At 49.1% G+C, this 24,454-nt stretch overlaps 76 non-coding genes across 76 annotated transcripts; all 76 read right to left on the bottom strand.

Moving 5' to 3' along the window:
* Positions 1 to 312: 312 nt before the first annotated feature.
* Positions 313 to 384, bottom strand: TRNAD-GUC (transfer RNA aspartic acid (anticodon GUC)). The gene has a single exon. It is a non-coding gene; the product is annotated as a tRNA-Asp (tRNA).
* A 122-nt stretch (positions 385 to 506) lies between these two features.
* On the bottom strand, positions 507 to 578 carry TRNAD-GUC (transfer RNA aspartic acid (anticodon GUC)). The gene has a single exon. It is a non-coding gene; the product is annotated as a tRNA-Asp (tRNA).
* A 375-nt stretch (positions 579 to 953) lies between these two features.
* On the bottom strand, positions 954 to 1,025 carry TRNAD-GUC (transfer RNA aspartic acid (anticodon GUC)). Its single transcript has one exon. It is a non-coding gene; the product is annotated as a tRNA-Asp (tRNA).
* A 122-nt stretch (positions 1,026 to 1,147) lies between these two features.
* Positions 1,148 to 1,219, bottom strand: TRNAD-GUC (transfer RNA aspartic acid (anticodon GUC)). The gene has a single exon. It is a non-coding gene; the product is annotated as a tRNA-Asp (tRNA).
* Positions 1,220 to 1,594: 375 nt separating this feature from the next.
* Positions 1,595 to 1,666, bottom strand: TRNAD-GUC (transfer RNA aspartic acid (anticodon GUC)). Its single transcript has one exon. It is a non-coding gene; the product is annotated as a tRNA-Asp (tRNA).
* A 122-nt stretch (positions 1,667 to 1,788) lies between these two features.
* TRNAD-GUC (transfer RNA aspartic acid (anticodon GUC)) lies at positions 1,789 to 1,860 on the bottom strand. The gene has a single exon. It is a non-coding gene; the product is annotated as a tRNA-Asp (tRNA).
* Positions 1,861 to 2,235: 375 nt separating this feature from the next.
* TRNAD-GUC (transfer RNA aspartic acid (anticodon GUC)) lies at positions 2,236 to 2,307 on the bottom strand. The gene has a single exon. It is a non-coding gene; the product is annotated as a tRNA-Asp (tRNA).
* A 122-nt stretch (positions 2,308 to 2,429) lies between these two features.
* Positions 2,430 to 2,501, bottom strand: TRNAD-GUC (transfer RNA aspartic acid (anticodon GUC)). The gene has a single exon. It is a non-coding gene; the product is annotated as a tRNA-Asp (tRNA).
* Positions 2,502 to 2,876: 375 nt separating this feature from the next.
* Positions 2,877 to 2,948, bottom strand: TRNAD-GUC (transfer RNA aspartic acid (anticodon GUC)). Its single transcript has one exon. It is a non-coding gene; the product is annotated as a tRNA-Asp (tRNA).
* A 122-nt stretch (positions 2,949 to 3,070) lies between these two features.
* TRNAD-GUC (transfer RNA aspartic acid (anticodon GUC)) lies at positions 3,071 to 3,142 on the bottom strand. Its single transcript has one exon. It is a non-coding gene; the product is annotated as a tRNA-Asp (tRNA).
* A 375-nt stretch (positions 3,143 to 3,517) lies between these two features.
* TRNAD-GUC (transfer RNA aspartic acid (anticodon GUC)) lies at positions 3,518 to 3,589 on the bottom strand. Its single transcript has one exon. It is a non-coding gene; the product is annotated as a tRNA-Asp (tRNA).
* Positions 3,590 to 3,711: 122 nt separating this feature from the next.
* TRNAD-GUC (transfer RNA aspartic acid (anticodon GUC)) lies at positions 3,712 to 3,783 on the bottom strand. Its single transcript has one exon. It is a non-coding gene; the product is annotated as a tRNA-Asp (tRNA).
* Positions 3,784 to 4,158: 375 nt separating this feature from the next.
* TRNAD-GUC (transfer RNA aspartic acid (anticodon GUC)) lies at positions 4,159 to 4,230 on the bottom strand. The gene has a single exon. It is a non-coding gene; the product is annotated as a tRNA-Asp (tRNA).
* Positions 4,231 to 4,352: 122 nt separating this feature from the next.
* TRNAD-GUC (transfer RNA aspartic acid (anticodon GUC)) lies at positions 4,353 to 4,424 on the bottom strand. Its single transcript has one exon. It is a non-coding gene; the product is annotated as a tRNA-Asp (tRNA).
* Positions 4,425 to 4,799: 375 nt separating this feature from the next.
* TRNAD-GUC (transfer RNA aspartic acid (anticodon GUC)) lies at positions 4,800 to 4,871 on the bottom strand. The gene has a single exon. It is a non-coding gene; the product is annotated as a tRNA-Asp (tRNA).
* Positions 4,872 to 4,993: 122 nt separating this feature from the next.
* TRNAD-GUC (transfer RNA aspartic acid (anticodon GUC)) lies at positions 4,994 to 5,065 on the bottom strand. Its single transcript has one exon. It is a non-coding gene; the product is annotated as a tRNA-Asp (tRNA).
* A 375-nt stretch (positions 5,066 to 5,440) lies between these two features.
* Positions 5,441 to 5,512, bottom strand: TRNAD-GUC (transfer RNA aspartic acid (anticodon GUC)). The gene has a single exon. It is a non-coding gene; the product is annotated as a tRNA-Asp (tRNA).
* A 122-nt stretch (positions 5,513 to 5,634) lies between these two features.
* TRNAD-GUC (transfer RNA aspartic acid (anticodon GUC)) lies at positions 5,635 to 5,706 on the bottom strand. Its single transcript has one exon. It is a non-coding gene; the product is annotated as a tRNA-Asp (tRNA).
* A 375-nt stretch (positions 5,707 to 6,081) lies between these two features.
* TRNAD-GUC (transfer RNA aspartic acid (anticodon GUC)) lies at positions 6,082 to 6,153 on the bottom strand. Its single transcript has one exon. It is a non-coding gene; the product is annotated as a tRNA-Asp (tRNA).
* Positions 6,154 to 6,275: 122 nt separating this feature from the next.
* TRNAD-GUC (transfer RNA aspartic acid (anticodon GUC)) lies at positions 6,276 to 6,347 on the bottom strand. Its single transcript has one exon. It is a non-coding gene; the product is annotated as a tRNA-Asp (tRNA).
* A 375-nt stretch (positions 6,348 to 6,722) lies between these two features.
* On the bottom strand, positions 6,723 to 6,794 carry TRNAD-GUC (transfer RNA aspartic acid (anticodon GUC)). Its single transcript has one exon. It is a non-coding gene; the product is annotated as a tRNA-Asp (tRNA).
* A 122-nt stretch (positions 6,795 to 6,916) lies between these two features.
* TRNAD-GUC (transfer RNA aspartic acid (anticodon GUC)) lies at positions 6,917 to 6,988 on the bottom strand. Its single transcript has one exon. It is a non-coding gene; the product is annotated as a tRNA-Asp (tRNA).
* A 375-nt stretch (positions 6,989 to 7,363) lies between these two features.
* Positions 7,364 to 7,435, bottom strand: TRNAD-GUC (transfer RNA aspartic acid (anticodon GUC)). The gene has a single exon. It is a non-coding gene; the product is annotated as a tRNA-Asp (tRNA).
* Positions 7,436 to 7,557: 122 nt separating this feature from the next.
* On the bottom strand, positions 7,558 to 7,629 carry TRNAD-GUC (transfer RNA aspartic acid (anticodon GUC)). The gene has a single exon. It is a non-coding gene; the product is annotated as a tRNA-Asp (tRNA).
* A 375-nt stretch (positions 7,630 to 8,004) lies between these two features.
* TRNAD-GUC (transfer RNA aspartic acid (anticodon GUC)) lies at positions 8,005 to 8,076 on the bottom strand. The gene has a single exon. It is a non-coding gene; the product is annotated as a tRNA-Asp (tRNA).
* A 122-nt stretch (positions 8,077 to 8,198) lies between these two features.
* Positions 8,199 to 8,270, bottom strand: TRNAD-GUC (transfer RNA aspartic acid (anticodon GUC)). The gene has a single exon. It is a non-coding gene; the product is annotated as a tRNA-Asp (tRNA).
* Positions 8,271 to 8,645: 375 nt separating this feature from the next.
* Positions 8,646 to 8,717, bottom strand: TRNAD-GUC (transfer RNA aspartic acid (anticodon GUC)). Its single transcript has one exon. It is a non-coding gene; the product is annotated as a tRNA-Asp (tRNA).
* A 122-nt stretch (positions 8,718 to 8,839) lies between these two features.
* TRNAD-GUC (transfer RNA aspartic acid (anticodon GUC)) lies at positions 8,840 to 8,911 on the bottom strand. The gene has a single exon. It is a non-coding gene; the product is annotated as a tRNA-Asp (tRNA).
* Positions 8,912 to 9,286: 375 nt separating this feature from the next.
* Positions 9,287 to 9,358, bottom strand: TRNAD-GUC (transfer RNA aspartic acid (anticodon GUC)). Its single transcript has one exon. It is a non-coding gene; the product is annotated as a tRNA-Asp (tRNA).
* A 122-nt stretch (positions 9,359 to 9,480) lies between these two features.
* On the bottom strand, positions 9,481 to 9,552 carry TRNAD-GUC (transfer RNA aspartic acid (anticodon GUC)). Its single transcript has one exon. It is a non-coding gene; the product is annotated as a tRNA-Asp (tRNA).
* A 375-nt stretch (positions 9,553 to 9,927) lies between these two features.
* On the bottom strand, positions 9,928 to 9,999 carry TRNAD-GUC (transfer RNA aspartic acid (anticodon GUC)). Its single transcript has one exon. It is a non-coding gene; the product is annotated as a tRNA-Asp (tRNA).
* Positions 10,000 to 10,121: 122 nt separating this feature from the next.
* On the bottom strand, positions 10,122 to 10,193 carry TRNAD-GUC (transfer RNA aspartic acid (anticodon GUC)). Its single transcript has one exon. It is a non-coding gene; the product is annotated as a tRNA-Asp (tRNA).
* A 375-nt stretch (positions 10,194 to 10,568) lies between these two features.
* Positions 10,569 to 10,640, bottom strand: TRNAD-GUC (transfer RNA aspartic acid (anticodon GUC)). The gene has a single exon. It is a non-coding gene; the product is annotated as a tRNA-Asp (tRNA).
* A 122-nt stretch (positions 10,641 to 10,762) lies between these two features.
* On the bottom strand, positions 10,763 to 10,834 carry TRNAD-GUC (transfer RNA aspartic acid (anticodon GUC)). Its single transcript has one exon. It is a non-coding gene; the product is annotated as a tRNA-Asp (tRNA).
* A 375-nt stretch (positions 10,835 to 11,209) lies between these two features.
* Positions 11,210 to 11,281, bottom strand: TRNAD-GUC (transfer RNA aspartic acid (anticodon GUC)). The gene has a single exon. It is a non-coding gene; the product is annotated as a tRNA-Asp (tRNA).
* A 122-nt stretch (positions 11,282 to 11,403) lies between these two features.
* TRNAD-GUC (transfer RNA aspartic acid (anticodon GUC)) lies at positions 11,404 to 11,475 on the bottom strand. The gene has a single exon. It is a non-coding gene; the product is annotated as a tRNA-Asp (tRNA).
* A 375-nt stretch (positions 11,476 to 11,850) lies between these two features.
* On the bottom strand, positions 11,851 to 11,922 carry TRNAD-GUC (transfer RNA aspartic acid (anticodon GUC)). The gene has a single exon. It is a non-coding gene; the product is annotated as a tRNA-Asp (tRNA).
* A 122-nt stretch (positions 11,923 to 12,044) lies between these two features.
* On the bottom strand, positions 12,045 to 12,116 carry TRNAD-GUC (transfer RNA aspartic acid (anticodon GUC)). The gene has a single exon. It is a non-coding gene; the product is annotated as a tRNA-Asp (tRNA).
* A 375-nt stretch (positions 12,117 to 12,491) lies between these two features.
* On the bottom strand, positions 12,492 to 12,563 carry TRNAD-GUC (transfer RNA aspartic acid (anticodon GUC)). Its single transcript has one exon. It is a non-coding gene; the product is annotated as a tRNA-Asp (tRNA).
* A 122-nt stretch (positions 12,564 to 12,685) lies between these two features.
* Positions 12,686 to 12,757, bottom strand: TRNAD-GUC (transfer RNA aspartic acid (anticodon GUC)). Its single transcript has one exon. It is a non-coding gene; the product is annotated as a tRNA-Asp (tRNA).
* Positions 12,758 to 13,132: 375 nt separating this feature from the next.
* TRNAD-GUC (transfer RNA aspartic acid (anticodon GUC)) lies at positions 13,133 to 13,204 on the bottom strand. The gene has a single exon. It is a non-coding gene; the product is annotated as a tRNA-Asp (tRNA).
* A 122-nt stretch (positions 13,205 to 13,326) lies between these two features.
* On the bottom strand, positions 13,327 to 13,398 carry TRNAD-GUC (transfer RNA aspartic acid (anticodon GUC)). Its single transcript has one exon. It is a non-coding gene; the product is annotated as a tRNA-Asp (tRNA).
* Positions 13,399 to 13,773: 375 nt separating this feature from the next.
* TRNAD-GUC (transfer RNA aspartic acid (anticodon GUC)) lies at positions 13,774 to 13,845 on the bottom strand. Its single transcript has one exon. It is a non-coding gene; the product is annotated as a tRNA-Asp (tRNA).
* A 122-nt stretch (positions 13,846 to 13,967) lies between these two features.
* On the bottom strand, positions 13,968 to 14,039 carry TRNAD-GUC (transfer RNA aspartic acid (anticodon GUC)). Its single transcript has one exon. It is a non-coding gene; the product is annotated as a tRNA-Asp (tRNA).
* Positions 14,040 to 14,414: 375 nt separating this feature from the next.
* Positions 14,415 to 14,486, bottom strand: TRNAD-GUC (transfer RNA aspartic acid (anticodon GUC)). The gene has a single exon. It is a non-coding gene; the product is annotated as a tRNA-Asp (tRNA).
* Positions 14,487 to 14,608: 122 nt separating this feature from the next.
* On the bottom strand, positions 14,609 to 14,680 carry TRNAD-GUC (transfer RNA aspartic acid (anticodon GUC)). The gene has a single exon. It is a non-coding gene; the product is annotated as a tRNA-Asp (tRNA).
* A 375-nt stretch (positions 14,681 to 15,055) lies between these two features.
* TRNAD-GUC (transfer RNA aspartic acid (anticodon GUC)) lies at positions 15,056 to 15,127 on the bottom strand. Its single transcript has one exon. It is a non-coding gene; the product is annotated as a tRNA-Asp (tRNA).
* A 122-nt stretch (positions 15,128 to 15,249) lies between these two features.
* On the bottom strand, positions 15,250 to 15,321 carry TRNAD-GUC (transfer RNA aspartic acid (anticodon GUC)). The gene has a single exon. It is a non-coding gene; the product is annotated as a tRNA-Asp (tRNA).
* Positions 15,322 to 15,696: 375 nt separating this feature from the next.
* Positions 15,697 to 15,768, bottom strand: TRNAD-GUC (transfer RNA aspartic acid (anticodon GUC)). The gene has a single exon. It is a non-coding gene; the product is annotated as a tRNA-Asp (tRNA).
* A 122-nt stretch (positions 15,769 to 15,890) lies between these two features.
* Positions 15,891 to 15,962, bottom strand: TRNAD-GUC (transfer RNA aspartic acid (anticodon GUC)). Its single transcript has one exon. It is a non-coding gene; the product is annotated as a tRNA-Asp (tRNA).
* A 375-nt stretch (positions 15,963 to 16,337) lies between these two features.
* Positions 16,338 to 16,409, bottom strand: TRNAD-GUC (transfer RNA aspartic acid (anticodon GUC)). The gene has a single exon. It is a non-coding gene; the product is annotated as a tRNA-Asp (tRNA).
* Positions 16,410 to 16,531: 122 nt separating this feature from the next.
* On the bottom strand, positions 16,532 to 16,603 carry TRNAD-GUC (transfer RNA aspartic acid (anticodon GUC)). The gene has a single exon. It is a non-coding gene; the product is annotated as a tRNA-Asp (tRNA).
* A 375-nt stretch (positions 16,604 to 16,978) lies between these two features.
* Positions 16,979 to 17,050, bottom strand: TRNAD-GUC (transfer RNA aspartic acid (anticodon GUC)). Its single transcript has one exon. It is a non-coding gene; the product is annotated as a tRNA-Asp (tRNA).
* Positions 17,051 to 17,172: 122 nt separating this feature from the next.
* TRNAD-GUC (transfer RNA aspartic acid (anticodon GUC)) lies at positions 17,173 to 17,244 on the bottom strand. Its single transcript has one exon. It is a non-coding gene; the product is annotated as a tRNA-Asp (tRNA).
* A 375-nt stretch (positions 17,245 to 17,619) lies between these two features.
* On the bottom strand, positions 17,620 to 17,691 carry TRNAD-GUC (transfer RNA aspartic acid (anticodon GUC)). Its single transcript has one exon. It is a non-coding gene; the product is annotated as a tRNA-Asp (tRNA).
* Positions 17,692 to 17,813: 122 nt separating this feature from the next.
* Positions 17,814 to 17,885, bottom strand: TRNAD-GUC (transfer RNA aspartic acid (anticodon GUC)). Its single transcript has one exon. It is a non-coding gene; the product is annotated as a tRNA-Asp (tRNA).
* Positions 17,886 to 18,260: 375 nt separating this feature from the next.
* TRNAD-GUC (transfer RNA aspartic acid (anticodon GUC)) lies at positions 18,261 to 18,332 on the bottom strand. Its single transcript has one exon. It is a non-coding gene; the product is annotated as a tRNA-Asp (tRNA).
* A 122-nt stretch (positions 18,333 to 18,454) lies between these two features.
* On the bottom strand, positions 18,455 to 18,526 carry TRNAD-GUC (transfer RNA aspartic acid (anticodon GUC)). Its single transcript has one exon. It is a non-coding gene; the product is annotated as a tRNA-Asp (tRNA).
* A 375-nt stretch (positions 18,527 to 18,901) lies between these two features.
* On the bottom strand, positions 18,902 to 18,973 carry TRNAD-GUC (transfer RNA aspartic acid (anticodon GUC)). The gene has a single exon. It is a non-coding gene; the product is annotated as a tRNA-Asp (tRNA).
* Positions 18,974 to 19,095: 122 nt separating this feature from the next.
* TRNAD-GUC (transfer RNA aspartic acid (anticodon GUC)) lies at positions 19,096 to 19,167 on the bottom strand. The gene has a single exon. It is a non-coding gene; the product is annotated as a tRNA-Asp (tRNA).
* Positions 19,168 to 19,542: 375 nt separating this feature from the next.
* Positions 19,543 to 19,614, bottom strand: TRNAD-GUC (transfer RNA aspartic acid (anticodon GUC)). Its single transcript has one exon. It is a non-coding gene; the product is annotated as a tRNA-Asp (tRNA).
* Positions 19,615 to 19,736: 122 nt separating this feature from the next.
* TRNAD-GUC (transfer RNA aspartic acid (anticodon GUC)) lies at positions 19,737 to 19,808 on the bottom strand. The gene has a single exon. It is a non-coding gene; the product is annotated as a tRNA-Asp (tRNA).
* Positions 19,809 to 20,183: 375 nt separating this feature from the next.
* On the bottom strand, positions 20,184 to 20,255 carry TRNAD-GUC (transfer RNA aspartic acid (anticodon GUC)). Its single transcript has one exon. It is a non-coding gene; the product is annotated as a tRNA-Asp (tRNA).
* A 122-nt stretch (positions 20,256 to 20,377) lies between these two features.
* On the bottom strand, positions 20,378 to 20,449 carry TRNAD-GUC (transfer RNA aspartic acid (anticodon GUC)). The gene has a single exon. It is a non-coding gene; the product is annotated as a tRNA-Asp (tRNA).
* A 375-nt stretch (positions 20,450 to 20,824) lies between these two features.
* On the bottom strand, positions 20,825 to 20,896 carry TRNAD-GUC (transfer RNA aspartic acid (anticodon GUC)). The gene has a single exon. It is a non-coding gene; the product is annotated as a tRNA-Asp (tRNA).
* Positions 20,897 to 21,018: 122 nt separating this feature from the next.
* Positions 21,019 to 21,090, bottom strand: TRNAD-GUC (transfer RNA aspartic acid (anticodon GUC)). Its single transcript has one exon. It is a non-coding gene; the product is annotated as a tRNA-Asp (tRNA).
* Positions 21,091 to 21,465: 375 nt separating this feature from the next.
* Positions 21,466 to 21,537, bottom strand: TRNAD-GUC (transfer RNA aspartic acid (anticodon GUC)). The gene has a single exon. It is a non-coding gene; the product is annotated as a tRNA-Asp (tRNA).
* Positions 21,538 to 21,659: 122 nt separating this feature from the next.
* On the bottom strand, positions 21,660 to 21,731 carry TRNAD-GUC (transfer RNA aspartic acid (anticodon GUC)). Its single transcript has one exon. It is a non-coding gene; the product is annotated as a tRNA-Asp (tRNA).
* A 375-nt stretch (positions 21,732 to 22,106) lies between these two features.
* Positions 22,107 to 22,178, bottom strand: TRNAD-GUC (transfer RNA aspartic acid (anticodon GUC)). The gene has a single exon. It is a non-coding gene; the product is annotated as a tRNA-Asp (tRNA).
* A 122-nt stretch (positions 22,179 to 22,300) lies between these two features.
* On the bottom strand, positions 22,301 to 22,372 carry TRNAD-GUC (transfer RNA aspartic acid (anticodon GUC)). The gene has a single exon. It is a non-coding gene; the product is annotated as a tRNA-Asp (tRNA).
* Positions 22,373 to 22,747: 375 nt separating this feature from the next.
* TRNAD-GUC (transfer RNA aspartic acid (anticodon GUC)) lies at positions 22,748 to 22,819 on the bottom strand. Its single transcript has one exon. It is a non-coding gene; the product is annotated as a tRNA-Asp (tRNA).
* Positions 22,820 to 22,941: 122 nt separating this feature from the next.
* TRNAD-GUC (transfer RNA aspartic acid (anticodon GUC)) lies at positions 22,942 to 23,013 on the bottom strand. Its single transcript has one exon. It is a non-coding gene; the product is annotated as a tRNA-Asp (tRNA).
* Positions 23,014 to 23,388: 375 nt separating this feature from the next.
* TRNAD-GUC (transfer RNA aspartic acid (anticodon GUC)) lies at positions 23,389 to 23,460 on the bottom strand. The gene has a single exon. It is a non-coding gene; the product is annotated as a tRNA-Asp (tRNA).
* Positions 23,461 to 23,582: 122 nt separating this feature from the next.
* Positions 23,583 to 23,654, bottom strand: TRNAD-GUC (transfer RNA aspartic acid (anticodon GUC)). Its single transcript has one exon. It is a non-coding gene; the product is annotated as a tRNA-Asp (tRNA).
* A 375-nt stretch (positions 23,655 to 24,029) lies between these two features.
* TRNAD-GUC (transfer RNA aspartic acid (anticodon GUC)) lies at positions 24,030 to 24,101 on the bottom strand. The gene has a single exon. It is a non-coding gene; the product is annotated as a tRNA-Asp (tRNA).
* Positions 24,102 to 24,223: 122 nt separating this feature from the next.
* On the bottom strand, positions 24,224 to 24,295 carry TRNAD-GUC (transfer RNA aspartic acid (anticodon GUC)). Its single transcript has one exon. It is a non-coding gene; the product is annotated as a tRNA-Asp (tRNA).
* Between the last annotated feature and the right edge of the window lie 159 nt (positions 24,296 to 24,454).

Raw genomic sequence — 24,454 nt, 5'->3', positions numbered from 1 at the left:
CCGTTCTATAAAATGTGGCCCCCTCCAGTCTCTGAAAAAATTGACTTTCCTGTCGGGATGTTTTGAAGATTGTCCACTGACACATTCTCAGAAATTCTTCCAGAAGAAAAATGGGTTCTACAGAGGACATCTTTAGTCACCTTATGGCAAGGTCCATGAAAAGCAAACTCAAGCCGGACGAGGAGGACTTTCTTTCTTAGCCTTTTCTTTCAAGAATTGCTTTTTCATTAGACAGACAACATGAAGGAAGGAAGATTGAATTGGGAAAGAGTCGAGGAGAAAGCAAGGTTGAGGAATGAAAAAACTTGACACCTCCCCGTCGGGGAATCGAACCCCGGTCTCCCGCGTGACAGGCGGGGATACTCACCACTATACTAACGAGGAAGAAGTTGCTCTGTGGCCTGGCATTTCTCCACTCGCGCTTCGACTTATGAAAAAAGAGACCGATGGAGAAGCAAGCAAGGTTGAGGAATGGAAGGGGGGGAGGGAAAAATAAGGTTTGCAGCCTCCCCGTCGGGGAATCGAACCCCGGTCTCCCGCGTGACAGGCGGGGATACTCACCACTATACTAACGAGGAAGAACCTGTTTGCCGGTTTGGCATTTCCCCCGCCGGGCTTCAGCTTCCTGATGAAGAACCCGACCGTTCTATAAAATGTGGCCCCCTCCAGTCTCTGAAAAAATTGACTTTCCTGTCGGGATGTTTTGAAGATTGTCCACTGACACATTCTCAGAAATTCTTCCAGAAGAAAAATGGGTTCTACAGAGGACATCTTTAGTCACCTTATGGCAAGGTCCATGAAAAGCAAACTCAAGCCGGACGAGGAGGACTTTCTTTCTTAGCCTTTTCTTTCAAGAATTGCTTTTTCATTAGACAGACAACATGAAGGAAGGAAGATTGAATTGGGAAAGAGTCGAGGAGAAAGCAAGGTTGAGGAATGAAAAAACTTGACACCTCCCCGTCGGGGAATCGAACCCCGGTCTCCCGCGTGACAGGCGGGGATACTCACCACTATACTAACGAGGAAGAAGTTGCTCTGTGGCCTGGCATTTCTCCACTCGCGCTTCGACTTATGAAAAAAGAGACCGATGGAGAAGCAAGCAAGGTTGAGGAATGGAAGGGGGGGAGGGAAAAATAAGGTTTGCAGCCTCCCCGTCGGGGAATCGAACCCCGGTCTCCCGCGTGACAGGCGGGGATACTCACCACTATACTAACGAGGAAGAACCTGTTTGCCGGTTTGGCATTTCCCCCGCCGGGCTTCAGCTTCCTGATGAAGAACCCGACCGTTCTATAAAATGTGGCCCCCTCCAGTCTCTGAAAAAATTGACTTTCCTGTCGGGATGTTTTGAAGATTGTCCACTGACACATTCTCAGAAATTCTTCCAGAAGAAAAATGGGTTCTACAGAGGACATCTTTAGTCACCTTATGGCAAGGTCCATGAAAAGCAAACTCAAGCCGGACGAGGAGGACTTTCTTTCTTAGCCTTTTCTTTCAAGAATTGCTTTTTCATTAGACAGACAACATGAAGGAAGGAAGATTGAATTGGGAAAGAGTCGAGGAGAAAGCAAGGTTGAGGAATGAAAAAACTTGACACCTCCCCGTCGGGGAATCGAACCCCGGTCTCCCGCGTGACAGGCGGGGATACTCACCACTATACTAACGAGGAAGAAGTTGCTCTGTGGCCTGGCATTTCTCCACTCGCGCTTCGACTTATGAAAAAAGAGACCGATGGAGAAGCAAGCAAGGTTGAGGAATGGAAGGGGGGGAGGGAAAAATAAGGTTTGCAGCCTCCCCGTCGGGGAATCGAACCCCGGTCTCCCGCGTGACAGGCGGGGATACTCACCACTATACTAACGAGGAAGAACCTGTTTGCCGGTTTGGCATTTCCCCCGCCGGGCTTCAGCTTCCTGATGAAGAACCCGACCGTTCTATAAAATGTGGCCCCCTCCAGTCTCTGAAAAAATTGACTTTCCTGTCGGGATGTTTTGAAGATTGTCCACTGACACATTCTCAGAAATTCTTCCAGAAGAAAAATGGGTTCTACAGAGGACATCTTTAGTCACCTTATGGCAAGGTCCATGAAAAGCAAACTCAAGCCGGACGAGGAGGACTTTCTTTCTTAGCCTTTTCTTTCAAGAATTGCTTTTTCATTAGACAGACAACATGAAGGAAGGAAGATTGAATTGGGAAAGAGTCGAGGAGAAAGCAAGGTTGAGGAATGAAAAAACTTGACACCTCCCCGTCGGGGAATCGAACCCCGGTCTCCCGCGTGACAGGCGGGGATACTCACCACTATACTAACGAGGAAGAAGTTGCTCTGTGGCCTGGCATTTCTCCACTCGCGCTTCGACTTATGAAAAAAGAGACCGATGGAGAAGCAAGCAAGGTTGAGGAATGGAAGGGGGGGAGGGAAAAATAAGGTTTGCAGCCTCCCCGTCGGGGAATCGAACCCCGGTCTCCCGCGTGACAGGCGGGGATACTCACCACTATACTAACGAGGAAGAACCTGTTTGCCGGTTTGGCATTTCCCCCGCCGGGCTTCAGCTTCCTGATGAAGAACCCGACCGTTCTATAAAATGTGGCCCCCTCCAGTCTCTGAAAAAATTGACTTTCCTGTCGGGATGTTTTGAAGATTGTCCACTGACACATTCTCAGAAATTCTTCCAGAAGAAAAATGGGTTCTACAGAGGACATCTTTAGTCACCTTATGGCAAGGTCCATGAAAAGCAAACTCAAGCCGGACGAGGAGGACTTTCTTTCTTAGCCTTTTCTTTCAAGAATTGCTTTTTCATTAGACAGACAACATGAAGGAAGGAAGATTGAATTGGGAAAGAGTCGAGGAGAAAGCAAGGTTGAGGAATGAAAAAACTTGACACCTCCCCGTCGGGGAATCGAACCCCGGTCTCCCGCGTGACAGGCGGGGATACTCACCACTATACTAACGAGGAAGAAGTTGCTCTGTGGCCTGGCATTTCTCCACTCGCGCTTCGACTTATGAAAAAAGAGACCGATGGAGAAGCAAGCAAGGTTGAGGAATGGAAGGGGGGGAGGGAAAAATAAGGTTTGCAGCCTCCCCGTCGGGGAATCGAACCCCGGTCTCCCGCGTGACAGGCGGGGATACTCACCACTATACTAACGAGGAAGAACCTGTTTGCCGGTTTGGCATTTCCCCCGCCGGGCTTCAGCTTCCTGATGAAGAACCCGACCGTTCTATAAAATGTGGCCCCCTCCAGTCTCTGAAAAAATTGACTTTCCTGTCGGGATGTTTTGAAGATTGTCCACTGACACATTCTCAGAAATTCTTCCAGAAGAAAAATGGGTTCTACAGAGGACATCTTTAGTCACCTTATGGCAAGGTCCATGAAAAGCAAACTCAAGCCGGACGAGGAGGACTTTCTTTCTTAGCCTTTTCTTTCAAGAATTGCTTTTTCATTAGACAGACAACATGAAGGAAGGAAGATTGAATTGGGAAAGAGTCGAGGAGAAAGCAAGGTTGAGGAATGAAAAAACTTGACACCTCCCCGTCGGGGAATCGAACCCCGGTCTCCCGCGTGACAGGCGGGGATACTCACCACTATACTAACGAGGAAGAAGTTGCTCTGTGGCCTGGCATTTCTCCACTCGCGCTTCGACTTATGAAAAAAGAGACCGATGGAGAAGCAAGCAAGGTTGAGGAATGGAAGGGGGGGAGGGAAAAATAAGGTTTGCAGCCTCCCCGTCGGGGAATCGAACCCCGGTCTCCCGCGTGACAGGCGGGGATACTCACCACTATACTAACGAGGAAGAACCTGTTTGCCGGTTTGGCATTTCCCCCGCCGGGCTTCAGCTTCCTGATGAAGAACCCGACCGTTCTATAAAATGTGGCCCCCTCCAGTCTCTGAAAAAATTGACTTTCCTGTCGGGATGTTTTGAAGATTGTCCACTGACACATTCTCAGAAATTCTTCCAGAAGAAAAATGGGTTCTACAGAGGACATCTTTAGTCACCTTATGGCAAGGTCCATGAAAAGCAAACTCAAGCCGGACGAGGAGGACTTTCTTTCTTAGCCTTTTCTTTCAAGAATTGCTTTTTCATTAGACAGACAACATGAAGGAAGGAAGATTGAATTGGGAAAGAGTCGAGGAGAAAGCAAGGTTGAGGAATGAAAAAACTTGACACCTCCCCGTCGGGGAATCGAACCCCGGTCTCCCGCGTGACAGGCGGGGATACTCACCACTATACTAACGAGGAAGAAGTTGCTCTGTGGCCTGGCATTTCTCCACTCGCGCTTCGACTTATGAAAAAAGAGACCGATGGAGAAGCAAGCAAGGTTGAGGAATGGAAGGGGGGGAGGGAAAAATAAGGTTTGCAGCCTCCCCGTCGGGGAATCGAACCCCGGTCTCCCGCGTGACAGGCGGGGATACTCACCACTATACTAACGAGGAAGAACCTGTTTGCCGGTTTGGCATTTCCCCCGCCGGGCTTCAGCTTCCTGATGAAGAACCCGACCGTTCTATAAAATGTGGCCCCCTCCAGTCTCTGAAAAAATTGACTTTCCTGTCGGGATGTTTTGAAGATTGTCCACTGACACATTCTCAGAAATTCTTCCAGAAGAAAAATGGGTTCTACAGAGGACATCTTTAGTCACCTTATGGCAAGGTCCATGAAAAGCAAACTCAAGCCGGACGAGGAGGACTTTCTTTCTTAGCCTTTTCTTTCAAGAATTGCTTTTTCATTAGACAGACAACATGAAGGAAGGAAGATTGAATTGGGAAAGAGTCGAGGAGAAAGCAAGGTTGAGGAATGAAAAAACTTGACACCTCCCCGTCGGGGAATCGAACCCCGGTCTCCCGCGTGACAGGCGGGGATACTCACCACTATACTAACGAGGAAGAAGTTGCTCTGTGGCCTGGCATTTCTCCACTCGCGCTTCGACTTATGAAAAAAGAGACCGATGGAGAAGCAAGCAAGGTTGAGGAATGGAAGGGGGGGAGGGAAAAATAAGGTTTGCAGCCTCCCCGTCGGGGAATCGAACCCCGGTCTCCCGCGTGACAGGCGGGGATACTCACCACTATACTAACGAGGAAGAACCTGTTTGCCGGTTTGGCATTTCCCCCGCCGGGCTTCAGCTTCCTGATGAAGAACCCGACCGTTCTATAAAATGTGGCCCCCTCCAGTCTCTGAAAAAATTGACTTTCCTGTCGGGATGTTTTGAAGATTGTCCACTGACACATTCTCAGAAATTCTTCCAGAAGAAAAATGGGTTCTACAGAGGACATCTTTAGTCACCTTATGGCAAGGTCCATGAAAAGCAAACTCAAGCCGGACGAGGAGGACTTTCTTTCTTAGCCTTTTCTTTCAAGAATTGCTTTTTCATTAGACAGACAACATGAAGGAAGGAAGATTGAATTGGGAAAGAGTCGAGGAGAAAGCAAGGTTGAGGAATGAAAAAACTTGACACCTCCCCGTCGGGGAATCGAACCCCGGTCTCCCGCGTGACAGGCGGGGATACTCACCACTATACTAACGAGGAAGAAGTTGCTCTGTGGCCTGGCATTTCTCCACTCGCGCTTCGACTTATGAAAAAAGAGACCGATGGAGAAGCAAGCAAGGTTGAGGAATGGAAGGGGGGGAGGGAAAAATAAGGTTTGCAGCCTCCCCGTCGGGGAATCGAACCCCGGTCTCCCGCGTGACAGGCGGGGATACTCACCACTATACTAACGAGGAAGAACCTGTTTGCCGGTTTGGCATTTCCCCCGCCGGGCTTCAGCTTCCTGATGAAGAACCCGACCGTTCTATAAAATGTGGCCCCCTCCAGTCTCTGAAAAAATTGACTTTCCTGTCGGGATGTTTTGAAGATTGTCCACTGACACATTCTCAGAAATTCTTCCAGAAGAAAAATGGGTTCTACAGAGGACATCTTTAGTCACCTTATGGCAAGGTCCATGAAAAGCAAACTCAAGCCGGACGAGGAGGACTTTCTTTCTTAGCCTTTTCTTTCAAGAATTGCTTTTTCATTAGACAGACAACATGAAGGAAGGAAGATTGAATTGGGAAAGAGTCGAGGAGAAAGCAAGGTTGAGGAATGAAAAAACTTGACACCTCCCCGTCGGGGAATCGAACCCCGGTCTCCCGCGTGACAGGCGGGGATACTCACCACTATACTAACGAGGAAGAAGTTGCTCTGTGGCCTGGCATTTCTCCACTCGCGCTTCGACTTATGAAAAAAGAGACCGATGGAGAAGCAAGCAAGGTTGAGGAATGGAAGGGGGGGAGGGAAAAATAAGGTTTGCAGCCTCCCCGTCGGGGAATCGAACCCCGGTCTCCCGCGTGACAGGCGGGGATACTCACCACTATACTAACGAGGAAGAACCTGTTTGCCGGTTTGGCATTTCCCCCGCCGGGCTTCAGCTTCCTGATGAAGAACCCGACCGTTCTATAAAATGTGGCCCCCTCCAGTCTCTGAAAAAATTGACTTTCCTGTCGGGATGTTTTGAAGATTGTCCACTGACACATTCTCAGAAATTCTTCCAGAAGAAAAATGGGTTCTACAGAGGACATCTTTAGTCACCTTATGGCAAGGTCCATGAAAAGCAAACTCAAGCCGGACGAGGAGGACTTTCTTTCTTAGCCTTTTCTTTCAAGAATTGCTTTTTCATTAGACAGACAACATGAAGGAAGGAAGATTGAATTGGGAAAGAGTCGAGGAGAAAGCAAGGTTGAGGAATGAAAAAACTTGACACCTCCCCGTCGGGGAATCGAACCCCGGTCTCCCGCGTGACAGGCGGGGATACTCACCACTATACTAACGAGGAAGAAGTTGCTCTGTGGCCTGGCATTTCTCCACTCGCGCTTCGACTTATGAAAAAAGAGACCGATGGAGAAGCAAGCAAGGTTGAGGAATGGAAGGGGGGGAGGGAAAAATAAGGTTTGCAGCCTCCCCGTCGGGGAATCGAACCCCGGTCTCCCGCGTGACAGGCGGGGATACTCACCACTATACTAACGAGGAAGAACCTGTTTGCCGGTTTGGCATTTCCCCCGCCGGGCTTCAGCTTCCTGATGAAGAACCCGACCGTTCTATAAAATGTGGCCCCCTCCAGTCTCTGAAAAAATTGACTTTCCTGTCGGGATGTTTTGAAGATTGTCCACTGACACATTCTCAGAAATTCTTCCAGAAGAAAAATGGGTTCTACAGAGGACATCTTTAGTCACCTTATGGCAAGGTCCATGAAAAGCAAACTCAAGCCGGACGAGGAGGACTTTCTTTCTTAGCCTTTTCTTTCAAGAATTGCTTTTTCATTAGACAGACAACATGAAGGAAGGAAGATTGAATTGGGAAAGAGTCGAGGAGAAAGCAAGGTTGAGGAATGAAAAAACTTGACACCTCCCCGTCGGGGAATCGAACCCCGGTCTCCCGCGTGACAGGCGGGGATACTCACCACTATACTAACGAGGAAGAAGTTGCTCTGTGGCCTGGCATTTCTCCACTCGCGCTTCGACTTATGAAAAAAGAGACCGATGGAGAAGCAAGCAAGGTTGAGGAATGGAAGGGGGGGAGGGAAAAATAAGGTTTGCAGCCTCCCCGTCGGGGAATCGAACCCCGGTCTCCCGCGTGACAGGCGGGGATACTCACCACTATACTAACGAGGAAGAACCTGTTTGCCGGTTTGGCATTTCCCCCGCCGGGCTTCAGCTTCCTGATGAAGAACCCGACCGTTCTATAAAATGTGGCCCCCTCCAGTCTCTGAAAAAATTGACTTTCCTGTCGGGATGTTTTGAAGATTGTCCACTGACACATTCTCAGAAATTCTTCCAGAAGAAAAATGGGTTCTACAGAGGACATCTTTAGTCACCTTATGGCAAGGTCCATGAAAAGCAAACTCAAGCCGGACGAGGAGGACTTTCTTTCTTAGCCTTTTCTTTCAAGAATTGCTTTTTCATTAGACAGACAACATGAAGGAAGGAAGATTGAATTGGGAAAGAGTCGAGGAGAAAGCAAGGTTGAGGAATGAAAAAACTTGACACCTCCCCGTCGGGGAATCGAACCCCGGTCTCCCGCGTGACAGGCGGGGATACTCACCACTATACTAACGAGGAAGAAGTTGCTCTGTGGCCTGGCATTTCTCCACTCGCGCTTCGACTTATGAAAAAAGAGACCGATGGAGAAGCAAGCAAGGTTGAGGAATGGAAGGGGGGGAGGGAAAAATAAGGTTTGCAGCCTCCCCGTCGGGGAATCGAACCCCGGTCTCCCGCGTGACAGGCGGGGATACTCACCACTATACTAACGAGGAAGAACCTGTTTGCCGGTTTGGCATTTCCCCCGCCGGGCTTCAGCTTCCTGATGAAGAACCCGACCGTTCTATAAAATGTGGCCCCCTCCAGTCTCTGAAAAAATTGACTTTCCTGTCGGGATGTTTTGAAGATTGTCCACTGACACATTCTCAGAAATTCTTCCAGAAGAAAAATGGGTTCTACAGAGGACATCTTTAGTCACCTTATGGCAAGGTCCATGAAAAGCAAACTCAAGCCGGACGAGGAGGACTTTCTTTCTTAGCCTTTTCTTTCAAGAATTGCTTTTTCATTAGACAGACAACATGAAGGAAGGAAGATTGAATTGGGAAAGAGTCGAGGAGAAAGCAAGGTTGAGGAATGAAAAAACTTGACACCTCCCCGTCGGGGAATCGAACCCCGGTCTCCCGCGTGACAGGCGGGGATACTCACCACTATACTAACGAGGAAGAAGTTGCTCTGTGGCCTGGCATTTCTCCACTCGCGCTTCGACTTATGAAAAAAGAGACCGATGGAGAAGCAAGCAAGGTTGAGGAATGGAAGGGGGGGAGGGAAAAATAAGGTTTGCAGCCTCCCCGTCGGGGAATCGAACCCCGGTCTCCCGCGTGACAGGCGGGGATACTCACCACTATACTAACGAGGAAGAACCTGTTTGCCGGTTTGGCATTTCCCCCGCCGGGCTTCAGCTTCCTGATGAAGAACCCGACCGTTCTATAAAATGTGGCCCCCTCCAGTCTCTGAAAAAATTGACTTTCCTGTCGGGATGTTTTGAAGATTGTCCACTGACACATTCTCAGAAATTCTTCCAGAAGAAAAATGGGTTCTACAGAGGACATCTTTAGTCACCTTATGGCAAGGTCCATGAAAAGCAAACTCAAGCCGGACGAGGAGGACTTTCTTTCTTAGCCTTTTCTTTCAAGAATTGCTTTTTCATTAGACAGACAACATGAAGGAAGGAAGATTGAATTGGGAAAGAGTCGAGGAGAAAGCAAGGTTGAGGAATGAAAAAACTTGACACCTCCCCGTCGGGGAATCGAACCCCGGTCTCCCGCGTGACAGGCGGGGATACTCACCACTATACTAACGAGGAAGAAGTTGCTCTGTGGCCTGGCATTTCTCCACTCGCGCTTCGACTTATGAAAAAAGAGACCGATGGAGAAGCAAGCAAGGTTGAGGAATGGAAGGGGGGGAGGGAAAAATAAGGTTTGCAGCCTCCCCGTCGGGGAATCGAACCCCGGTCTCCCGCGTGACAGGCGGGGATACTCACCACTATACTAACGAGGAAGAACCTGTTTGCCGGTTTGGCATTTCCCCCGCCGGGCTTCAGCTTCCTGATGAAGAACCCGACCGTTCTATAAAATGTGGCCCCCTCCAGTCTCTGAAAAAATTGACTTTCCTGTCGGGATGTTTTGAAGATTGTCCACTGACACATTCTCAGAAATTCTTCCAGAAGAAAAATGGGTTCTACAGAGGACATCTTTAGTCACCTTATGGCAAGGTCCATGAAAAGCAAACTCAAGCCGGACGAGGAGGACTTTCTTTCTTAGCCTTTTCTTTCAAGAATTGCTTTTTCATTAGACAGACAACATGAAGGAAGGAAGATTGAATTGGGAAAGAGTCGAGGAGAAAGCAAGGTTGAGGAATGAAAAAACTTGACACCTCCCCGTCGGGGAATCGAACCCCGGTCTCCCGCGTGACAGGCGGGGATACTCACCACTATACTAACGAGGAAGAAGTTGCTCTGTGGCCTGGCATTTCTCCACTCGCGCTTCGACTTATGAAAAAAGAGACCGATGGAGAAGCAAGCAAGGTTGAGGAATGGAAGGGGGGGAGGGAAAAATAAGGTTTGCAGCCTCCCCGTCGGGGAATCGAACCCCGGTCTCCCGCGTGACAGGCGGGGATACTCACCACTATACTAACGAGGAAGAACCTGTTTGCCGGTTTGGCATTTCCCCCGCCGGGCTTCAGCTTCCTGATGAAGAACCCGACCGTTCTATAAAATGTGGCCCCCTCCAGTCTCTGAAAAAATTGACTTTCCTGTCGGGATGTTTTGAAGATTGTCCACTGACACATTCTCAGAAATTCTTCCAGAAGAAAAATGGGTTCTACAGAGGACATCTTTAGTCACCTTATGGCAAGGTCCATGAAAAGCAAACTCAAGCCGGACGAGGAGGACTTTCTTTCTTAGCCTTTTCTTTCAAGAATTGCTTTTTCATTAGACAGACAACATGAAGGAAGGAAGATTGAATTGGGAAAGAGTCGAGGAGAAAGCAAGGTTGAGGAATGAAAAAACTTGACACCTCCCCGTCGGGGAATCGAACCCCGGTCTCCCGCGTGACAGGCGGGGATACTCACCACTATACTAACGAGGAAGAAGTTGCTCTGTGGCCTGGCATTTCTCCACTCGCGCTTCGACTTATGAAAAAAGAGACCGATGGAGAAGCAAGCAAGGTTGAGGAATGGAAGGGGGGGAGGGAAAAATAAGGTTTGCAGCCTCCCCGTCGGGGAATCGAACCCCGGTCTCCCGCGTGACAGGCGGGGATACTCACCACTATACTAACGAGGAAGAACCTGTTTGCCGGTTTGGCATTTCCCCCGCCGGGCTTCAGCTTCCTGATGAAGAACCCGACCGTTCTATAAAATGTGGCCCCCTCCAGTCTCTGAAAAAATTGACTTTCCTGTCGGGATGTTTTGAAGATTGTCCACTGACACATTCTCAGAAATTCTTCCAGAAGAAAAATGGGTTCTACAGAGGACATCTTTAGTCACCTTATGGCAAGGTCCATGAAAAGCAAACTCAAGCCGGACGAGGAGGACTTTCTTTCTTAGCCTTTTCTTTCAAGAATTGCTTTTTCATTAGACAGACAACATGAAGGAAGGAAGATTGAATTGGGAAAGAGTCGAGGAGAAAGCAAGGTTGAGGAATGAAAAAACTTGACACCTCCCCGTCGGGGAATCGAACCCCGGTCTCCCGCGTGACAGGCGGGGATACTCACCACTATACTAACGAGGAAGAAGTTGCTCTGTGGCCTGGCATTTCTCCACTCGCGCTTCGACTTATGAAAAAAGAGACCGATGGAGAAGCAAGCAAGGTTGAGGAATGGAAGGGGGGGAGGGAAAAATAAGGTTTGCAGCCTCCCCGTCGGGGAATCGAACCCCGGTCTCCCGCGTGACAGGCGGGGATACTCACCACTATACTAACGAGGAAGAACCTGTTTGCCGGTTTGGCATTTCCCCCGCCGGGCTTCAGCTTCCTGATGAAGAACCCGACCGTTCTATAAAATGTGGCCCCCTCCAGTCTCTGAAAAAATTGACTTTCCTGTCGGGATGTTTTGAAGATTGTCCACTGACACATTCTCAGAAATTCTTCCAGAAGAAAAATGGGTTCTACAGAGGACATCTTTAGTCACCTTATGGCAAGGTCCATGAAAAGCAAACTCAAGCCGGACGAGGAGGACTTTCTTTCTTAGCCTTTTCTTTCAAGAATTGCTTTTTCATTAGACAGACAACATGAAGGAAGGAAGATTGAATTGGGAAAGAGTCGAGGAGAAAGCAAGGTTGAGGAATGAAAAAACTTGACACCTCCCCGTCGGGGAATCGAACCCCGGTCTCCCGCGTGACAGGCGGGGATACTCACCACTATACTAACGAGGAAGAAGTTGCTCTGTGGCCTGGCATTTCTCCACTCGCGCTTCGACTTATGAAAAAAGAGACCGATGGAGAAGCAAGCAAGGTTGAGGAATGGAAGGGGGGGAGGGAAAAATAAGGTTTGCAGCCTCCCCGTCGGGGAATCGAACCCCGGTCTCCCGCGTGACAGGCGGGGATACTCACCACTATACTAACGAGGAAGAACCTGTTTGCCGGTTTGGCATTTCCCCCGCCGGGCTTCAGCTTCCTGATGAAGAACCCGACCGTTCTATAAAATGTGGCCCCCTCCAGTCTCTGAAAAAATTGACTTTCCTGTCGGGATGTTTTGAAGATTGTCCACTGACACATTCTCAGAAATTCTTCCAGAAGAAAAATGGGTTCTACAGAGGACATCTTTAGTCACCTTATGGCAAGGTCCATGAAAAGCAAACTCAAGCCGGACGAGGAGGACTTTCTTTCTTAGCCTTTTCTTTCAAGAATTGCTTTTTCATTAGACAGACAACATGAAGGAAGGAAGATTGAATTGGGAAAGAGTCGAGGAGAAAGCAAGGTTGAGGAATGAAAAAACTTGACACCTCCCCGTCGGGGAATCGAACCCCGGTCTCCCGCGTGACAGGCGGGGATACTCACCACTATACTAACGAGGAAGAAGTTGCTCTGTGGCCTGGCATTTCTCCACTCGCGCTTCGACTTATGAAAAAAGAGACCGATGGAGAAGCAAGCAAGGTTGAGGAATGGAAGGGGGGGAGGGAAAAATAAGGTTTGCAGCCTCCCCGTCGGGGAATCGAACCCCGGTCTCCCGCGTGACAGGCGGGGATACTCACCACTATACTAACGAGGAAGAACCTGTTTGCCGGTTTGGCATTTCCCCCGCCGGGCTTCAGCTTCCTGATGAAGAACCCGACCGTTCTATAAAATGTGGCCCCCTCCAGTCTCTGAAAAAATTGACTTTCCTGTCGGGATGTTTTGAAGATTGTCCACTGACACATTCTCAGAAATTCTTCCAGAAGAAAAATGGGTTCTACAGAGGACATCTTTAGTCACCTTATGGCAAGGTCCATGAAAAGCAAACTCAAGCCGGACGAGGAGGACTTTCTTTCTTAGCCTTTTCTTTCAAGAATTGCTTTTTCATTAGACAGACAACATGAAGGAAGGAAGATTGAATTGGGAAAGAGTCGAGGAGAAAGCAAGGTTGAGGAATGAAAAAACTTGACACCTCCCCGTCGGGGAATCGAACCCCGGTCTCCCGCGTGACAGGCGGGGATACTCACCACTATACTAACGAGGAAGAAGTTGCTCTGTGGCCTGGCATTTCTCCACTCGCGCTTCGACTTATGAAAAAAGAGACCGATGGAGAAGCAAGCAAGGTTGAGGAATGGAAGGGGGGGAGGGAAAAATAAGGTTTGCAGCCTCCCCGTCGGGGAATCGAACCCCGGTCTCCCGCGTGACAGGCGGGGATACTCACCACTATACTAACGAGGAAGAACCTGTTTGCCGGTTTGGCATTTCCCCCGCCGGGCTTCAGCTTCCTGATGAAGAACCCGACCGTTCTATAAAATGTGGCCCCCTCCAGTCTCTGAAAAAATTGACTTTCCTGTCGGGATGTTTTGAAGATTGTCCACTGACACATTCTCAGAAATTCTTCCAGAAGAAAAATGGGTTCTACAGAGGACATCTTTAGTCACCTTATGGCAAGGTCCATGAAAAGCAAACTCAAGCCGGACGAGGAGGACTTTCTTTCTTAGCCTTTTCTTTCAAGAATTGCTTTTTCATTAGACAGACAACATGAAGGAAGGAAGATTGAATTGGGAAAGAGTCGAGGAGAAAGCAAGGTTGAGGAATGAAAAAACTTGACACCTCCCCGTCGGGGAATCGAACCCCGGTCTCCCGCGTGACAGGCGGGGATACTCACCACTATACTAACGAGGAAGAAGTTGCTCTGTGGCCTGGCATTTCTCCACTCGCGCTTCGACTTATGAAAAAAGAGACCGATGGAGAAGCAAGCAAGGTTGAGGAATGGAAGGGGGGGAGGGAAAAATAAGGTTTGCAGCCTCCCCGTCGGGGAATCGAACCCCGGTCTCCCGCGTGACAGGCGGGGATACTCACCACTATACTAACGAGGAAGAACCTGTTTGCCGGTTTGGCATTTCCCCCGCCGGGCTTCAGCTTCCTGATGAAGAACCCGACCGTTCTATAAAATGTGGCCCCCTCCAGTCTCTGAAAAAATTGACTTTCCTGTCGGGATGTTTTGAAGATTGTCCACTGACACATTCTCAGAAATTCTTCCAGAAGAAAAATGGGTTCTACAGAGGACATCTTTAGTCACCTTATGGCAAGGTCCATGAAAAGCAAACTCAAGCCGGACGAGGAGGACTTTCTTTCTTAGCCTTTTCTTTCAAGAATTGCTTTTTCATTAGACAGACAACATGAAGGAAGGAAGATTGAATTGGGAAAGAGTCGAGGAGAAAGCAAGGTTGAGGAATGAAAAAACTTGACACCTCCCCGTCGGGGAATCGAACCCCGGTCTCCCGCGTGACAGGCGGGGATACTCACCACTATACTAACGAGGAAGAAGTTGCTCTGTGGCCTGGCATTTCTCCACTCGCGCTTCGACTTATGAAAAAAGAGACCGATGGAGAAGCAAGCAAGGTTGAGGAATGGAAGGGGGGGAGGGAAAAATAAGGTTTGCAGCCTCCCCGTCGGGGAATCGAACCCCGGTCTCCCGCGTGACAGGCGGGGATACTCACCACTATACTAACGAGGAAGAACCTGTTTGCCGGTTTGGCATTTCCCCCGCCGGGCTTCAGCTTCCTGATGAAGAACCCGACCGTTCTATAAAATGTGGCCCCCTCCAGTCTCTGAAAAAATTGACTTTCCTGTCGGGATGTTTTGAAGATTGTCCACTGACACATTCTCAGAAATTCTTCCAGAAGAAAAATGGGTTCTACAGAGGACATCTTTAGTCACCTTATGGCAAGGTCCATGAAAAGCAAACTCAAGCCGGACGAGGAGGACTTTCTTTCTTAGCCTTTTCTTTCAAGAATTGCTTTTTCATTAGACAGACAACATGAAGGAAGGAAGATTGAATTGGGAAAGAGTCGAGGAGAAAGCAAGGTTGAGGAATGAAAAAACTTGACACCTCCCCGTCGGGGAATCGAACCCCGGTCTCCCGCGTGACAGGCGGGGATACTCACCACTATACTAACGAGGAAGAAGTTGCTCTGTGGCCTGGCATTTCTCCACTCGCGCTTCGACTTATGAAAAAAGAGACCGATGGAGAAGCAAGCAAGGTTGAGGAATGGAAGGGGGGGAGGGAAAAATAAGGTTTGCAGCCTCCCCGTCGGGGAATCGAACCCCGGTCTCCCGCGTGACAGGCGGGGATACTCACCACTATACTAACGAGGAAGAACCTGTTTGCCGGTTTGGCATTTCCCCCGCCGGGCTTCAGCTTCCTGATGAAGAACCCGACCGTTCTATAAAATGTGGCCCCCTCCAGTCTCTGAAAAAATTGACTTTCCTGTCGGGATGTTTTGAAGATTGTCCACTGACACATTCTCAGAAATTCTTCCAGAAGAAAAATGGGTTCTACAGAGGACATCTTTAGTCACCTTATGGCAAGGTCCATGAAAAGCAAACTCAAGCCGGACGAGGAGGACTTTCTTTCTTAGCCTTTTCTTTCAAGAATTGCTTTTTCATTAGACAGACAACATGAAGGAAGGAAGATTGAATTGGGAAAGAGTCGAGGAGAAAGCAAGGTTGAGGAATGAAAAAACTTGACACCTCCCCGTCGGGGAATCGAACCCCGGTCTCCCGCGTGACAGGCGGGGATACTCACCACTATACTAACGAGGAAGAAGTTGCTCTGTGGCCTGGCATTTCTCCACTCGCGCTTCGACTTATGAAAAAAGAGACCGATGGAGAAGCAAGCAAGGTTGAGGAATGGAAGGGGGGGAGGGAAAAATAAGGTTTGCAGCCTCCCCGTCGGGGAATCGAACCCCGGTCTCCCGCGTGACAGGCGGGGATACTCACCACTATACTAACGAGGAAGAACCTGTTTGCCGGTTTGGCATTTCCCCCGCCGGGCTTCAGCTTCCTGATGAAGAACCCGACCGTTCTATAAAATGTGGCCCCCTCCAGTCTCTGAAAAAATTGACTTTCCTGTCGGGATGTTTTGAAGATTGTCCACTGACACATTCTCAGAAATTCTTCCAGAAGAAAAATGGGTTCTACAGAGGACATCTTTAGTCACCTTATGGCAAGGTCCATGAAAAGCAAACTCAAGCCGGACGAGGAGGACTTTCTTTCTTAGCCTTTTCTTTCAAGAATTGCTTTTTCATTAGACAGACAACATGAAGGAAGGAAGATTGAATTGGGAAAGAGTCGAGGAGAAAGCAAGGTTGAGGAATGAAAAAACTTGACACCTCCCCGTCGGGGAATCGAACCCCGGTCTCCCGCGTGACAGGCGGGGATACTCACCACTATACTAACGAGGAAGAAGTTGCTCTGTGGCCTGGCATTTCTCCACTCGCGCTTCGACTTATGAAAAAAGAGACCGATGGAGAAGCAAGCAAGGTTGAGGAATGGAAGGGGGGGAGGGAAAAATAAGGTTTGCAGCCTCCCCGTCGGGGAATCGAACCCCGGTCTCCCGCGTGACAGGCGGGGATACTCACCACTATACTAACGAGGAAGAACCTGTTTGCCGGTTTGGCATTTCCCCCGCCGGGCTTCAGCTTCCTGATGAAGAACCCGACCGTTCTATAAAATGTGGCCCCCTCCAGTCTCTGAAAAAATTGACTTTCCTGTCGGGATGTTTTGAAGATTGTCCACTGACACATTCTCAGAAATTCTTCCAGAAGAAAAATGGGTTCTACAGAGGACATCTTTAGTCACCTTATGGCAAGGTCCATGAAAAGCAAACTCAAGCCGGACGAGGAGGACTTTCTTTCTTAGCCTTTTCTTTCAAGAATTGCTTTTTCATTAGACAGACAACATGAAGGAAGGAAGATTGAATTGGGAAAGAGTCGAGGAGAAAGCAAGGTTGAGGAATGAAAAAACTTGACACCTCCCCGTCGGGGAATCGAACCCCGGTCTCCCGCGTGACAGGCGGGGATACTCACCACTATACTAACGAGGAAGAAGTTGCTCTGTGGCCTGGCATTTCTCCACTCGCGCTTCGACTTATGAAAAAAGAGACCGATGGAGAAGCAAGCAAGGTTGAGGAATGGAAGGGGGGGAGGGAAAAATAAGGTTTGCAGCCTCCCCGTCGGGGAATCGAACCCCGGTCTCCCGCGTGACAGGCGGGGATACTCACCACTATACTAACGAGGAAGAACCTGTTTGCCGGTTTGGCATTTCCCCCGCCGGGCTTCAGCTTCCTGATGAAGAACCCGACCGTTCTATAAAATGTGGCCCCCTCCAGTCTCTGAAAAAATTGACTTTCCTGTCGGGATGTTTTGAAGATTGTCCACTGACACATTCTCAGAAATTCTTCCAGAAGAAAAATGGGTTCTACAGAGGACATCTTTAGTCACCTTATGGCAAGGTCCATGAAAAGCAAACTCAAGCCGGACGAGGAGGACTTTCTTTCTTAGCCTTTTCTTTCAAGAATTGCTTTTTCATTAGACAGACAACATGAAGGAAGGAAGATTGAATTGGGAAAGAGTCGAGGAGAAAGCAAGGTTGAGGAATGAAAAAACTTGACACCTCCCCGTCGGGGAATCGAACCCCGGTCTCCCGCGTGACAGGCGGGGATACTCACCACTATACTAACGAGGAAGAAGTTGCTCTGTGGCCTGGCATTTCTCCACTCGCGCTTCGACTTATGAAAAAAGAGACCGATGGAGAAGCAAGCAAGGTTGAGGAATGGAAGGGGGGGAGGGAAAAATAAGGTTTGCAGCCTCCCCGTCGGGGAATCGAACCCCGGTCTCCCGCGTGACAGGCGGGGATACTCACCACTATACTAACGAGGAAGAACCTGTTTGCCGGTTTGGCATTTCCCCCGCCGGGCTTCAGCTTCCTGATGAAGAACCCGACCGTTCTATAAAATGTGGCCCCCTCCAGTCTCTGAAAAAATTGACTTTCCTGTCGGGATGTTTTGAAGATTGTCCACTGACACATTCTCAGAAATTCTTCCAGAAGAAAAATGGGTTCTACAGAGGACATCTTTAGTCACCTTATGGCAAGGTCCATGAAAAGCAAACTCAAGCCGGACGAGGAGGACTTTCTTTCTTAGCCTTTTCTTTCAAGAATTGCTTTTTCATTAGACAGACAACATGAAGGAAGGAAGATTGAATTGGGAAAGAGTCGAGGAGAAAGCAAGGTTGAGGAATGAAAAAACTTGACACCTCCCCGTCGGGGAATCGAACCCCGGTCTCCCGCGTGACAGGCGGGGATACTCACCACTATACTAACGAGGAAGAAGTTGCTCTGTGGCCTGGCATTTCTCCACTCGCGCTTCGACTTATGAAAAAAGAGACCGATGGAGAAGCAAGCAAGGTTGAGGAATGGAAGGGGGGGAGGGAAAAATAAGGTTTGCAGCCTCCCCGTCGGGGAATCGAACCCCGGTCTCCCGCGTGACAGGCGGGGATACTCACCACTATACTAACGAGGAAGAACCTGTTTGCCGGTTTGGCATTTCCCCCGCCGGGCTTCAGCTTCCTGATGAAGAACCCGACCGTTCTATAAAATGTGGCCCCCTCCAGTCTCTGAAAAAATTGACTTTCCTGTCGGGATGTTTTGAAGATTGTCCACTGACACATTCTCAGAAATTCTTCCAGAAGAAAAATGGGTTCTACAGAGGACATCTTTAGTCACCTTATGGCAAGGTCCATGAAAAGCAAACTCAAGCCGGACGAGGAGGACTTTCTTTCTTAGCCTTTTCTTTCAAGAATTGCTTTTTCATTAGACAGACAACATGAAGGAAGGAAGATTGAATTGGGAAAGAGTCGAGGAGAAAGCAAGGTTGAGGAATGAAAAAACTTGACACCTCCCCGTCGGGGAATCGAACCCCGGTCTCCCGCGTGACAGGCGGGGATACTCACCACTATACTAACGAGGAAGAAGTTGCTCTGTGGCCTGGCATTTCTCCACTCGCGCTTCGACTTATGAAAAAAGAGACCGATGGAGAAGCAAGCAAGGTTGAGGAATGGAAGGGGGGGAGGGAAAAATAAGGTTTGCAGCCTCCCCGTCGGGGAATCGAACCCCGGTCTCCCGCGTGACAGGCGGGGATACTCACCACTATACTAACGAGGAAGAACCTGTTTGCCGGTTTGGCATTTCCCCCGCCGGGCTTCAGCTTCCTGATGAAGAACCCGACCGTTCTATAAAATGTGGCCCCCTCCAGTCTCTGAAAAAATTGACTTTCCTGTCGGGATGTTTTGAAGATTGTCCACTGACACATTCTCAGAAATTCTTCCAGAAGAAAAATGGGTTCTACAGAGGACATCTTTAGTCACCTTATGGCAAGGTCCATGAAAAGCAAACTCAAGCCGGACGAGGAGGACTTTCTTTCTTAGCCTTTTCTTTCAAGAATTGCTTTTTCATTAGACAGACAACATGAAGGAAGGAAGATTGAATTGGGAAAGAGTCGAGGAGAAAGCAAGGTTGAGGAATGAAAAAACTTGACACCTCCCCGTCGGGGAATCGAACCCCGGTCTCCCGCGTGACAGGCGGGGATACTCACCACTATACTAACGAGGAAGAAGTTGCTCTGTGGCCTGGCATTTCTCCACTCGCGCTTCGACTTATGAAAAAAGAGACCGATGGAGAAGCAAGCAAGGTTGAGGAATGGAAGGGGGGGAGGGAAAAATAAGGTTTGCAGCCTCCCCGTCGGGGAATCGAACCCCGGTCTCCCGCGTGACAGGCGGGGATACTCACCACTATACTAACGAGGAAGAACCTGTTTGCCGGTTTGGCATTTCCCCCGCCGGGCTTCAGCTTCCTGATGAAGAACCCGACCGTTCTATAAAATGTGGCCCCCTCCAGTCTCTGAAAAAATTGACTTTCCTGTCGGGATGTTTTGAAGATTGTCCACTGACACATTCTCAGAAATTCTTCCAGAAGAAAAATGGGTTCTACAGAGGACATCTTTAGTCACCTTATGGCAAGGTCCATGAAAAGCAAACTCAAGCCGGACGAGGAGGACTTTCTTTCTTAGCCTTTTCTTTCAAGAATTGCTTTTTCATTAGACAGACAACATGAAGGAAGGAAGATTGAATTGGGAAAGAGTCGAGGAGAAAGCAAGGTTGAGGAATGAAAAAACTTGACACCTCCCCGTCGGGGAATCGAACCCCGGTCTCCCGCGTGACAGGCGGGGATACTCACCACTATACTAACGAGGAAGAAGTTGCTCTGTGGCCTGGCATTTCTCCACTCGCGCTTCGACTTATGAAAAAAGAGACCGATGGAGAAGCAAGCAAGGTTGAGGAATGGAAGGGGGGGAGGGAAAAATAAGGTTTGCAGCCTCCCCGTCGGGGAATCGAACCCCGGTCTCCCGCGTGACAGGCGGGGATACTCACCACTATACTAACGAGGAAGAACCTGTTTGCCGGTTTGGCATTTCCCCCGCCGGGCTTCAGCTTCCTGATGAAGAACCCGACCGTTCTATAAAATGTGGCCCCCTCCAGTCTCTGAAAAAATTGACTTTCCTGTCGGGATGTTTTGAAGATTGTCCACTGACACATTCTCAGAAATTCTTCCAGAAGAAAAATGGGTTCTACAGAGGACATCTTTAGTCACCTTATGGCAAGGTCCATGAAAAGCAAACTCAAGCCGGACGAGGAGGACTTTCTTTCTTAGCCTTTTCTTTCAAGAATTGCTTTTTCATTAGACAGACAACATGAAGGAAGGAAGATTGAATTGGGAAAGAGTCGAGGAGAAAGCAAGGTTGAGGAATGAAAAAACTTGACACCTCCCCGTCGGGGAATCGAACCCCGGTCTCCCGCGTGACAGGCGGGGATACTCACCACTATACTAACGAGGAAGAAGTTGCTCTGTGGCCTGGCATTTCTCCACTCGCGCTTCGACTTATGAAAAAAGAGACCGATGGAGAAGCAAGCAAGGTTGAGGAATGGAAGGGGGGGAGGGAAAAATAAGGTTTGCAGCCTCCCCGTCGGGGAATCGAACCCCGGTCTCCCGCGTGACAGGCGGGGATACTCACCACTATACTAACGAGGAAGAACCTGTTTGCCGGTTTGGCATTTCCCCCGCCGGGCTTCAGCTTCCTGATGAAGAACCCGACCGTTCTATAAAATGTGGCCCCCTCCAGTCTCTGAAAAAATTGACTTTCCTGTCGGGATGTTTTGAAGATTGTCCACTGACACATTCTCAGAAATTCTTCCAGAAGAAAAATGGGTTCTACAGAGGACATCTTTAGTCACCTTATGGCAAGGTCCATGAAAAGCAAACTCAAGCCGGACGAGGAGGACTTTCTTTCTTAGCCTTTTCTTTCAAGAATTGCTTTTTCATTAGACAGACAACATGAAGGAAGGAAGATTGAATTGGGAAAGAGTCGAGGAGAAAGCAAGGTTGAGGAATGAAAAAACTTGACACCTCCCCGTCGGGGAATCGAACCCCGGTCTCCCGCGTGACAGGCGGGGATACTCACCACTATACTAACGAGGAAGAAGTTGCTCTGTGGCCTGGCATTTCTCCACTCGCGCTTCGACTTATGAAAAAAGAGACCGATGGAGAAGCAAGCAAGGTTGAGGAATGGAAGGGGGGGAGGGAAAAATAAGGTTTGCAGCCTCCCCGTCGGGGAATCGAACCCCGGTCTCCCGCGTGACAGGCGGGGATACTCACCACTATACTAACGAGGAAGAACCTGTTTGCCGGTTTGGCATTTCCCCCGCCGGGCTTCAGCTTCCTGATGAAGAACCCGACCGTTCTATAAAATGTGGCCCCCTCCAGTCTCTGAAAAAATTGACTTTCCTGTCGGGATGTTTTGAAGATTGTCCACTGACACATTCTCAGAAATTCTTCCAGAAGAAAAATGGGTTCTACAGAGGACATCTTTAGTCACCTTATGGCAAGGTCCATGAAAAGCAAACTCAAGCCGGACGAGGAGGACTTTCTTTCTTAGCCTTTTCTTTCAAGAATTGCTTTTTCATTAGACAGACAACATGAAGGAAGGAAGATTGAATTGGGAAAGAGTCGAGGAGAAAGCAAGGTTGAGGAATGAAAAAACTTGACACCTCCCCGTCGGGGAATCGAACCCCGGTCTCCCGCGTGACAGGCGGGGATACTCACCACTATACTAACGAGGAAGAAGTTGCTCTGTGGCCTGGCATTTCTCCACTCGCGCTTCGACTTATGAAAAAAGAGACCGATGGAGAAGCAAGCAAGGTTGAGGAATGGAAGGGGGGGAGGGAAAAATAAGGTTTGCAGCCTCCCCGTCGGGGAATCGAACCCCGGTCTCCCGCGTGACAGGCGGGGATACTCACCACTATACTAACGAGGAAGAACCTGTTTGCCGGTTTGGCATTTCCCCCGCCGGGCTTCAGCTTCCTGATGAAGAACCCGACCGTTCTATAAAATGTGGCCCCCTCCAGTCTCTGAAAAAATTGACTTTCCTGTCGGGATGTTTTGAAGATTGTCCACTGACACATTCTCAGAAATTCTTCCAGAAGAAAAATGGGTTCTACAGAGGACATCTTTAGTCACCTTATGGCAAGGTCCATGAAAAGCAAACTCAAGCCGGACGAGGAGGACTTTCTTTCTTAGCCTTTTCTTTCAAGAATTGCTTTTTCATTAGACAGACAACATGAAGGAAGGAAGATTGAATTGGGAAAGAGTCGAGGAGAAAGCAAGGTTGAGGAATGAAAAAACTTGACACCTCCCCGTCGGGGAATCGAACCCCGGTCTCCCGCGTGACAGGCGGGGATACTCACCACTATACTAACGAGGAAGAAGTTGCTCTGTGGCCTGGCATTTCTCCACTCGCGCTTCGACTTATGAAAAAAGAGACCGATGGAGAAGCAAGCAAGGTTGAGGAATGGAAGGGGGGGAGGGAAAAATAAGGTTTGCAGCCTCCCCGTCGGGGAATCGAACCCCGGTCTCCCGCGTGACAGGCGGGGATACTCACCACTATACTAACGAGGAAGAACCTGTTTGCCGGTTTGGCATTTCCCCCGCCGGGCTTCAGCTTCCTGATGAAGAACCCGACCGTTCTATAAAATGTGGCCCCCTCCAGTCTCTGAAAAAATTGACTTTCCTGTCGGGATGTTTTGAAGATTGTCCACTGACACATTCTCAGAAATTCTTCCAGAAGAAAAATGGGTTCTACAGAGGACATCTTTAGTCACCTTATGGCAAGGTCCATGAAAAGCAAACTCAAGCCGGACGAGGAGGACTTTCTTTCTTAGCCTTTTCTTTCAAGAATTGCTTTTTCATTAGACAGACAACATGAAGGAAGGAAGATTGAATTGGGAAAGAGTCGAGGAGAAAGCAAGGTTGAGGAATGAAAAAACTTGACACCTCCCCGTCGGGGAATCGAACCCCGGTCTCCCGCGTGACAGGCGGGGATACTCACCACTATACTAACGAGGAAGAAGTTGCTCTGTGGCCTGGCATTTCTCCACTCGCGCTTCGACTTATGAAAAAAGAGACCGATGGAGAAGCAAGCAAGGTTGAGGAATGGAAGGGGGGGAGGGAAAAATAAGGTTTGCAGCCTCCCCGTCGGGGAATCGAACCCCGGTCTCCCGCGTGACAGGCGGGGATACTCACCACTATACTAACGAGGAAGAACCTGTTTGCCGGTTTGGCATTTCCCCCGCCGGGCTTCAGCTTCCTGATGAAGAACCCGACCGTTCTATAAAATGTGGCCCCCTCCAGTCTCTGAAAAAATTGACTTTCCTGTCGGGATGTTTTGAAGATTGTCCACTGACACATTCTCAGAAATTCTTCCAGAAGAAAAATGGGTTCTACAGAGGACATCTTTAGTCACCTTATGGCAAGGTCCATGAAAAGCAAACTCAAGCCGGACGAGGAGGACTTTCTTTCTTAGCCTTTTCTTTCAAGAATTGCTTTTTCATTAGACAGACAACATGAAGGAAGGAAGATTGAATTGGGAAAGAGTCGAGGAGAAAGCAAGGTTGAGGAATGAAAAAACTTGACACCTCCCCGTCGGGGAATCGAACCCCGGTCTCCCGCGTGACAGGCGGGGATACTCACCACTATACTAACGAGGAAGAAGTTGCTCTGTGGCCTGGCATTTCTCCACTCGCGCTTCGACTTATGAAAAAAGAGACCGATGGAGAAGCAAGCAAGGTTGAGGAATGGAAGGGGGGGAGGGAAAAATAAGGTTTGCAGCCTCCCCGTCGGGGAATCGAACCCCGGTCTCCCGCGTGACAGGCGGGGATACTCACCACTATACTAACGAGGAAGAACCTGTTTGCCGGTTTGGCATTTCCCCCGCCGGGCTTCAGCTTCCTGATGAAGAACCCGACCGTTCTATAAAATGTGGCCCCCTCCAGTCTCTGAAAAAATTGACTTTCCTGTCGGGATGTTTTGAAGATTGTCCACTGACACATTCTCAGAAATT

This window comes from Dendropsophus ebraccatus, chromosome 4 (assembly GCF_027789765.1).
Source record: "Dendropsophus ebraccatus isolate aDenEbr1 chromosome 4, aDenEbr1.pat, whole genome shotgun sequence".
NCBI lineage: Eukaryota > Metazoa > Chordata > Amphibia > Anura > Hylidae > Dendropsophus > Dendropsophus ebraccatus.
The sequence above is the reverse complement of the archived record's forward strand: the minus strand, read 5'-3'. Positions and strand labels throughout refer to the sequence as shown.